The sequence below is a fragment of the Podarcis filfolensis genome, assembly GCF_964270895.1.
Source record: "Podarcis filfolensis genome assembly, chromosome: 11".
Classification (NCBI taxonomy): domain Eukaryota; kingdom Metazoa; phylum Chordata; class Lepidosauria; order Squamata; family Lacertidae; genus Podarcis; species Podarcis filfolensis.
The window spans coordinates 61,554,848-61,565,347 of NC_139613.1; positions in this window are offsets into that span (position 1 = coordinate 61,554,848).

The window sequence follows — 10,500 nt, forward strand, 5'->3', positions numbered from 1 at the left end:
TAGCTGTCAAAAGTTGTTCTGTTCACCAGCAGTGCGCTCCAAATACGGCAGTCTTATTGTCTATTGGCAGCCCGTTCCCAGGTTTTGAGCAGTAGATCTTTTTTCCTTCCCTCTCTCTTGCAGGTATACAAAGTTCAAATCTCTCCCCCCTCTTCTCCTGCATCCAAGGGTGGGATCACTAATTTAGGTGTTGGGGTTTTAATCCTTTCAAATCAATTCCCCACGGCTTTGGCTTACAAGTTCTTTGCTTTAATCTATTTACAAAAGCGGGAGGCGGACTTCCTGTTTATGCCTTCCCGCTTCGGTGCCAGATTTAAATCCTTTTTTCCCTTGCCTTTTCCAAATAATCCTACTCACGGGTAGTTGCTTTTGGAGTCGAATTGTTTCAGGAAGAAGTCAGCGCTCTCTGGTAACAGCTATGCGGCTTTGCTCCGTGGAGGTAGCAGTTTACTCTCAGCACCGCGCCACTTGCCCCGCTTCGCTCCGGAGCCCATAGTCGGGTTTCCTTGCGAGTTGGGGGGGCGCAAAGGGTGCCCGCCGAGTCCCACGTTCACAGGCTTCACCCTGCCTGTGATTTTAGAAGGGTCTCCGCTTCGCCGTAGCGGTTTGACCCGATTTCCATGGAGCGGATCCCTCCAGCTCAGAGGAAATCCGCCATTACCGATGGCGCTAAACCCAGAAGTCAAAAGCAGACTTTCTTCACCGCCTCTATTGCATCTGCAGAAAACAGCAACAAGAGACTCTTTCAGGTGGTTCGCAATTTAGTGGAACCACCTGCTACATTGGGGCCCAGTACGGGCCACATGATCTCCTGCAATGATTTTGCAAAGTTTTTTGCATATAAAGTCGCTCAGATTTGGGAAGAGGTAGACTCCACCGTGGGAGCAGGGCCGGGGCAGGAGATTGCTAGAGGATGTGGACAGGCTTCTTGGACAAGTGAAACCAACTACCTGTCTCCTTGATCCTTGCCTTATAAAGCTAGCCGGGAAGTGCTGGGTGATGGGCTTCGCAGGGTAGTGAATGCTTCCCTCTGTGGGGGAGCTTTCCCAGACCCAGTGAAAGGGGTGGTTATCAAACTGCTTCTTAAAAAACCATCCTTAGATGTGGCCAATATGGCCAACTATCGCCCAGTCCCAAATCTTCCATTCTTGGGCAAGGTGATTGAGTGAGTGGTTGCTGAACAACTCCAGTCACACCTGGAAGAAGCGGACCATTTGGATCCCTTCCAGTTTTTTGTTTTTTTATAAAATATTTATTAAAGTTTTTTAAGGTACAAAAAGAAAAATCAAGAAAAACATCGTTTTAAACAAAAAAAGATGGAATACAAAAAAGAAAAAAGAAATATCAAAAAGAAAGAACAAAGAATTAAATTCCATTAAACAAAAAGAAAAATCAAGAAAAAATACAGCAAATCTTCCCATTTGTTTTCTTTCATTAGCTTATTTCCCTGACCACCTCACACCTCCCTTTTTTGTATTCTAAGTCAGTTATCCATTTCAGCAAATCCTTTCCCTCTTTTCAAATTTTTGTCCTGTAAATTTATCTTGATATTAATATAAATTTACTTTCCCTCCTTTCACCAATTAACAGTCTGTTTTTTCTAAATCTTTGTAACATTTCTGCTAAAATCACATGAATTCATTCCAACATCATTCTAACATTCATTAATCTTACAATGCTTCTGTAAATAATCTTTGAATTTCTTCCAATCTTCCTCCACCGACTCTTCTCCCTGGTCTCGGATTCTGCCAGTCATTTCCACCAGTTCCATATAGTCCATCACCTTCATCTGTCATTCTTCCAGAGTGGGTAAATCTTGTGTCTTCCAATGCTTTGCAATAAGTATTCTTGCTGCTGTTGTAGCATACATAAAGAAAGTTCTGTCCTTCTTTAGCACCAATTGGCCGACCATGCCCAGGAGAAAGGCCTCTGGTTTCTTCAGAAAGGTATATTTAAATACCTTTTTCATTTCGTTATAGATCATCTCCCAGAAAGCCTTGATCCTTAGGCATGTCCACCAAAGGTGAAAGAATGTACCTTCAGTCTCTTTACATTTCCAACATTTATTATCGGGCAAATGATAAATTTTCGCAAGCTTGACTGGTGTCATGTACCACCTGTATATCATTTTCATTATATTCTCTCTTAGGGCATTACATGCCGTGAACTTCATACCTGTGGTCCATAACTGTTCCCAGTCAGCCAACATAATGTTGTGTCCAACATCTTGTGCCCATTTAATCATAACAGATTTCACCGTTTCATCCTGAGTGTTCCATTTCAACAGCAAGTTATACATTCTTGACAAATTCTTAGTTTTGGAATCTAACAGTTCTGTTTCCAATTTTGATTTTTCCACCTGGAAGCCAATTTTTTTATCCAAATTATATGCCTCCATTATCTGATAATAGTGAAGCCAGTCTCGCACTCTATTTTTTAATTTTTCAAAACTCTGCAGTTTTAATCTGTCTCCCTCTTGTTCCAAAATTTCCCAATATTTCGGCCATTTGGCCTCCATATTGAGCTTTTTCTGAGCCTTCGCTTCCATTGGTGACAGCCACCTTGGGGTTTTATTTTCAAGCAAATCCTTGTATCTTATCCAAACATTAAACAGTGCTTTTCTGACAATATGGTATTTAAACGCTTTATGTGCTTTGACCTTATACCACAAATATGCATGCCACCCAAAAACGTTGTTAAAACCTTCTAAATCCAACACATCAGTGTTCTCAAGAAGCATCCATTCTCTCAGCCAGCAAAAAGCGGCTGATTCATAATAAAGTTTTAAGTCTGGCAGGGCAAATCCACCTCTTTCCTTAGCGTTGGTTAATATCTTGAATTTTATTCAAGGTTTCTTGCCCTGCCAGACAAATCTAGAGATATCTCTCTGCCACTTCTTGAAACACTCCATTTTATCTAATATTTGCAATGTTTGAAACAAAAACAACATCCTTGGCAATACATTCATCTTTATCGGAGCAATTCGGCCTAGCAATGATAACTTCAGGTTTGACCATATTTCTAGATCCTTTTTCACTTCCATCCAACATTTTTCATAGTTATCCTTAAACAGATTCACATTCTTGGCAGTCATGTTAACTCCTAGGTATTTCACTTTCTTAACCAGTGTTAACCCTGTCTCCTTCTGAAACCTTTCTCTCTCCATCACTGTTAGATTTTTCTCTAAGACTTTAGTTTTCATCTTATTCAACTTAAATCCCGCTACTTGTCCGAATTCTTGAATCAATTCCAGTACTCTTTTGGTACTAGATTCTGGCTCCTGTACCTTTAACTGTTTGGTCCCTTCTAATCATGTTTAGAAGAACCTCCAGGACTGATATAAAAAGCAATGGAGAGATTGGGCAACCTTATCGTGTTCCTTTCTCTATCTTAAATTCTTCCGTCACCACATTATTCACAATTAATTTAGCCTTTTGTTCTGAATAAATTGCACCTATACCATTTTCAAAACCTTGACCAACCCCCATCCCCTGTAAATTTTTCTTCATAAAACTCCAAGAAATATTGTCAAAAGCTTTCTCCGTGTCCACAAATATCAAAACTGCTTTGGTATTAATATTCACTTGTAACTTTTCTAAAATGTTAATTATGTTCCTCGTGTTATCAGACAAGTGTCTACCCGGGAGAAAGCCAGCTTGGTCTGTATGAATTTCTTCTACTAATACCTTTTTTAGTCTCTTAGCCAAAATGTCTGCAAAGATTTTATAGTCCACATTAAGCAAAGATATGGGGCGGTAGTTCTTAAGCTGTGTCTTCTCAGACTCTGTTTTCGGTATAAGTGTAATATAAGCTTCCTTCCACGACTCTGGTGCCTTTTTCCCTTCCAATATTCCATTACACACTTCCATTAAAGGCTGTATTATCCATTCTTTCAAGGTTCTGTAATATCTTGAAGTCAAACCATCCGGTCCTGGGGATTTACCCAATTGCATATTCTGGATAGCCCCTTCTATCTCTTGCTCCGTTATTTTATAATTCAGCATTATCTTATTTTCTTGAGAGATTTTTTGTAGTCCATTTATTTTCAAAAAACTGTCTATATCCATTTGTTTCTGAGTTTCCTGTGTATATAGTTGTTTAAAATACCTCTGAAAACACTTTCTAATCTCCACTGGATTCTGTATGTTTTTCCCTTCTACTTCCAAATTTGTAATAGTGTTAAGTTTTGTCTTTTTTTCATTTGCCAAGCCAGTAGTTTTCCACATTTGTTTGCCGATTCAAATGTCTTTTGTCTCATCTGTTTAATTTTCCATTCTATTTCCTGATTTATCATTTTCATATATTGTACTTGATGTAACTTTATCTCTTTCAAAATCTCCTGCGATTTTGGCTTCGCTCTCAGTTTCTTCTCTCCTTCCTTTATTTTCTCCAAGATCTTGTCTTTTTTCTCATTTTGGACTCTCTTTTGGATCGCATTCTGTTGTATCAAGAATCCTCTCATGACCGCTTTACTTGCGTCCCAAATTACTCTTTTTTCTACAGTGGTATTCATATTTATCTCAAAATAGTCTCTCAAAGTTTTTTGGGCCTTCTTGGTCACTTCTTTGTTCCTAAACAATGTGTCATTCATCCTCCATCTGAAGGAACCAGTTGGTGTTAATTTCAATTCCATCTTTGCAGCATTATGGTCGGAGCACATTTTGGGGCATATTTCCGCCTTTCTAGTCTTTGGAGCCAGCCCTCTAGTTATCCAAATTTGGTCAATTCTTGTCCATGTCATTTTGGCCTCAGAGAAGAAGGTTCCCTCTCTTCCCAAAGGGTTTTTAATTCTCCAAATGTCAACTAAGTCCATATTGTCAGTCATATCAAAGAAAGTCTTTGGCAATCTGCCATCCTTAGTAACTACCTGTCTTTGTGCTTTATCCATATTTATAGACACCACTCCATTCATATCCCCCATCAAAATCATATTGTAATCCATATAGTCCATCAGAGTCTCCTGTAGCTTCTTAAAGAATTCCGATTTCCCCTCATTTGGTACATCAATACCTAATATCAAAAACTTCTCTCCTTGCGATTGGATTTCAATTGCTACAAATCTTCCTTGATCATCTTTAAAAAGAAATTTTGGTGATAGGCTCTCCTTTGCGTAGAGTACTACTCTTTTTTTTACTTTGTCTGATGAAATAAATTCCTGTCCCAATCTTTTATTTACCAATATTTTCCTGTGTAGCCTTATCGCATGTGTTTCTTGTAAGCAAATCAAGTCCAATTGTTCCTTTTTTAATACATGACTCTTCGTCTTTTCTCAGGTGAATTCATCCCATTAACATTCCAGCTTAATATTTGCAGTGCCATGATGTAGTTACTTTAAGTCTCCTCCAACTGCGCCCAGTTCTTGCTCTTGTTCTGTCGGTGGTGTTGGTATCCCTTTCGCTGGGAAATCCAATCCAAAAGGTAGCTTTGCTATGTCCAGTATAGGTGATCTTCTGTCCAGTACTCTTTGCTCTAATCCTCTGTCTGGTGATCTTCTGTCCAATACTCCTGGTTCTTTTCCAAGTCCCTTCTGTAAATCCTCTTCGTGGGTGTTCAGAAATTTGTCTTTGTCTTCAACTGATCTTATTTTTATTTTCCTTCCTTTAAAGCTGAAGGATAGGCCTTGAGGAAATTCCCACCTAAAGATGATTCTGTTCCTTCTCAGCAGAGCAACCAAATCTCCGTAATTGGACCTAAGGTCCAAAAGGTATTTCGGGATACCTTTGAATATTTCCACTATTGACTGCAGTATTCCCAAAGGCTTCTGGAAGTGCCAACCCAAAATTTTATCTCTCTCTTCTTTGGATCGGAGCGTAATCAAACAGTCTCTTACTCTATTCTTCCCTCCTCTTCCAAGCCTAAAAGCACTCACGATTTTCACTCCTTCTTGTTCCAAGTCCAGCTTCCAAAACTCTGCAAATTCCTGCGTAAGAAATTCTATCAGACTATCTTTCTCCAGTTCAGGTACAGCTCTAATCCTCAAGTTTGTCTGTTTTTCCTTGAGCTCGATCATAGAAAGAATCAGCCTGTGGTCCTCAACTTGTCTCTGTATATCTGGGACTCTCTTTGTTTCCAGTTGTGTTACTTTAACTTCCACAGCTTCCACTTTTCCCTTAGCTTCCTCTGCAATTTGACGGGTCGAGGCAGACTCCTGTATCAGTTTCTGTATTGCTTCTATGTTGGTATTCACCTTTTGTCTCAGACTATTTATGCTTTCTGTATTTATATCAATTTTGGCATTTGCAGCATCCACCTTCGCATTTGACGCATCGACTTTTACATTTGTCTCATCTACTTTCCTGCTGAGTTTTTCCAAAGATTCATTTATCTTACCTAGCACCGTCGCTAAAGCCTCTTCTGATGACATTCCTCTTTGTTTAAGTTGAGCTGGCACAGCTGCGGATGAGGCAAAAGGACCAGATGCTGACGCTCTTCGCTGCCAAGGCTTCCCAGATCTCGTTGTTGACAAATCTACTTTTTCTTTCCCATCTGCCATAACACTCAAAAAGTCCAAGGTCAATCCCACAGTCAGGCAATTTTATCTTTCTGATGGAAAATTCCCCTGGTCCGGCTCTTATAACAGTTTCCACAACTGCCTCTAGGGGGAAACAGTTACAATCTGTGCTTATATTTATCCAAAATAACTCCTTTTAAAGCATAACTTGAGAAGGAAATTTAGTTTCAATTTTCCATTACTTTTTCCCCCCTTTAAAATCAGAGGGAACAGTTAAAAACAGTTGAACACAATGTATCTCTCTTTTGACAGCTAACAGAGCGCATTCCAAATACGGCAGCCTTATTGTCTAATTTGCAGCCCATTCCCAGGGTCTGAGCAGTGGAATTTTAATTTCCTTCCCTTTCTCCCACAGGTATAAATAGTCCAAAACTTCTCCCCCCTCTTCTCCTGCCTCCAGGGGGGAGTTTCTTATTTTAAGAAGTTGAAAATTTAATCCTTTCCAGTCGGCTCTCCAAGACTCTAGCTTGCAGCCTCTTTGCTTTGTTCTGTCTACAAAAGCGGAAGGCGGACTTCCTGTTTATGCCTCCCCGCTACAATTCCAAATTTAAACTTTCTTCTTTTAAAAGTTCCAATTTGTTCTGTTCTCAGATAGTAACTTTAAAATCCAATTGTTCTACTCATGGGTAGTATCTTTTTAAGTCCAATTGTTCACAGGAAAAAGTCAGCGCTCTCCGGCAACGGCTATGCGGCTTCACTCCGTGGAAAGAGCAGTTGATTCACAGCACCGCGCTGCTCACCCCACTTCGCTACGGAGCCCCACGAACGGATTTCCTCACGAGTAGGGGAGGCGCCAAGGGTGCCCGCCGAATCCCGCGTTCACAGGCTTCACCCGCCTGTGATTTCTGAAGGGTCTCCGCCTTCGCCGTGGCGGCCAGACCCGATTTTCACGGAGCAAATTCCTCTTAGTCAGAGGAATTTGGCCATTACCGATGGCGCTGACCCGGAAGTCTGGATCCCTTCCAGTTTCAGGCCTCATCATGGGACTGAAACTGTCTTGGTCGCGCTGGACAATTGTCTCTTGCAGGCTAGGGAAAAAGGTGAGAGCTGTTTCCTAGTTCTGCTGGATCTCTCAGCAGCTTTTGAAACTATAGACCATAGCATCCTTCTGGACTGTCGAGGGCTGGGGGCACTGTTATACATTGGTAAAAAGGTAAAGGGACCCCTGACCATTAGGTCCAGTCATGACTGACTCTCGGGTTGCGGCGCTGATCTCACTTGTATTGGCCGAGAGAGCCGGCGTACAGCTTCCGGGTTATGTGGCCAGCATGACTAAGCCGCTTCTGGCGAACCAGAGCAATGCATGGAAATGCCGTTTACCTTCCCGCCGGAGCGGTACCTATTTATCGACTTGCACTTTGACGTGCTTTCGAACTGCTAGGTTGGCAGGAGCAGGGACCGAACAACGGGAGCTCACCCTGTCGCAAGGATTCGAACCACCGACCCTCTGATCTGATCAGCAAATCCTAGGCTCTGTGGTTTAACCCACAGCGCCACCCGCGTCCCTTACAGTGGTTCCGCTCCTTCCTCCTGGGCCGTGTTCAGAAAGTGGTGGTGTTCAGACTCCTGGGCTCTCACTTGTGGGGTGCCTCAGGGTTCTGTCCTCTCCCCCATGCTTTTCAATATCTACATGCAGCCGCTGGGAAACATCATCAGGGGGTTTGGGCTGGGTGTTCATCAGTATGCAGATGATACCCAGCTCTACCTCTCTTTCAAATCAAAACCAGTGAACACGGTGAAGGTCTTGTGTGAGTGTCTGGAGGCGGTTGGCGGATGGATGGCGACTGAGATTGAATCCTGACAAGACAGAAGTACTGTTTTGGGGGGACAGGAGTTTGCCTGTCTTCCCAAGTGATGTGTAAAATTTTTCAGAGACACCGTTGATGGAATGCTTTGGTTTGCCTCTTGTGTTGCCTTGCCCCATGTCTGATTTCTGTTCAGGGTTAGGACGCCAGCTGGGGTGGGCCTCTTGAAACAGCTCAAGGCCACAGGCTTCTGGCATGACTCATCCCCCCACCCCTGCTTTCTTACCCGAAGTGTGTGTGTGTCTTACATATAACCAGCAGCAGCCAGCAGTTTTGTATGGATCTCTTTCCAGTTTGAGTCTCTTTACCATTTTTACCACAACCTTTTAAGACCAAGTTACTGTACTTTAGAGCTTTCCAAACTGTGTCAGGACACCTTACTGTGTCGGCTGCAGAATGTAGGTGTGTTGTGCGAATGCTCCCCACGTTCCTCCCGGGGCTGGAAAAGGGTTAGTTTAACCTTTGGCTTGTTAGTAAAACTGAATTACTGTGGCTTGAAATGATGCATGTCTAAAAAGTATGTCACCAACATGAAAAGTTAGGAAAGTTCTGCTGTACTTATTTAGTTAGTCTGTAGTCTGTGATGCACCAGTATCTCCTAAATATGTATATTGTTGAAGCAAAATAAAAAAAATTCCTTCCTGTAGCACCTTAGAGACCAACTAAGTTTGTTATTGGTATGAGCTTTCGTGTACATGCACACTTCTTCAGATAAAGCTCATACCAATAACAAACTTAGTTGGTCTCTAAGGTGCTACTGAAACGAATTTTTTAATTTTGTTTCAACTACGGCAGACCAACATGGCTACCTACCTGTAACTATGTATATTGTGTAAATAACTGTCTTGTTGGCTTGAGGCAATGAAACACTTCACTTTGAACTGTGTGGGCAAGGAGTTTTCTTCACCATCAATTCTGAAATGGCTGGCAACAGAAAAGGTTGAAGATCCTGAAGCTTTGCTGTGTTACACTGGAATAGGTATGATCTTAAAATGTTATGTGTTTCCCATTAGAGCAGGGCCTTCAGTAATCCCAGGCTCCCACCCCAAAAGCAGCAAGCAGATCTTACTTCCATCTAGGTAAGTGGGATGGGAGTGATAACGCTGTTTGAAAAGTTCTTTTTAAAGACAAGTTGTAGCATTCTTACTTGTGGGAATGTCAGGATTGCAAATGCATACATGCTGTGGCCGATGGATGCATGATTGCTCACGGCGCCCAAGCCAGAAGTGACTAAAATGTTACTAAAAGGGCGGAAGGCTTTATGTGGGCCCTGCTGATGCGTGTGGGGGTCCGGAATGTAACCCCCGTGCAAAACGAGAATTGCCTGTACTCCATTGGGGTGGGGTGTCTGCTCCATCTGTAAAGGGGGCACCATATTGCATCCTACTCAGCTGCTGCCTCCCCCCACCTCCCACTGCTCAAAGCCTCCCCCTAGATTCTACTGAGCCCATTCCACAGGAAGCGGGGAATAGAGCCAACATTCCTGCTCCCCTTTTGGATGTTGCTTAAGTTGAGGAATAAATGGGAATTTCCCCTTTCTAACCCAAGTTCCCACCATTTAGTGCCTCCTCCCACCCCATTTATTCATTCTTCATCAGGGCCTTCCAATCCAAACCCAATCCGTGCAGTGATCATTACAGTCTCGGAACATGCAGAAGGCAGACTTATATAGGAATAGCTGGTCTTGTGTTCCTAGAACTCCCAACAGTTTACAGCAACAGTTTGAATTACACCTGCAAACCAAGTGGAGGCCAGTGAAGTTCTTGAAACATAAGTACAGTCGTACCTTGGTTTTGGAACAGCTTAGTTCTCAGATGTTTTGGCTCCTGAACGCCACAAACCCGGAAGTGACCCGGAATGTCCAACGAGGCTTCCGTGGCTTCCAGTTGGCTGCAGGAACTTCCTGAAGCCTATCAGAAGCCGTGCTTTGGTTTTCGAACGTTTTGGAAGTCAAATGGACTTCCGGAACAGATTCTGTTCTCCTTCCATGGTACGACTGTGTTCATTGCAACAAGCCTTAGTTAAGAAAGTAGCTGCCACACACTGGGCTAGCTATATTTTCCAGATTATTTTTTTTTCAAAAGTAGCCTATTGTAATAGTCTGGTCTGGAAGTTACCAGTGCATGGGTGAGGTTTGAAAATATATTTTAGCCACTTCTAGTCACTTAAGTGGAGTCAGAGAAA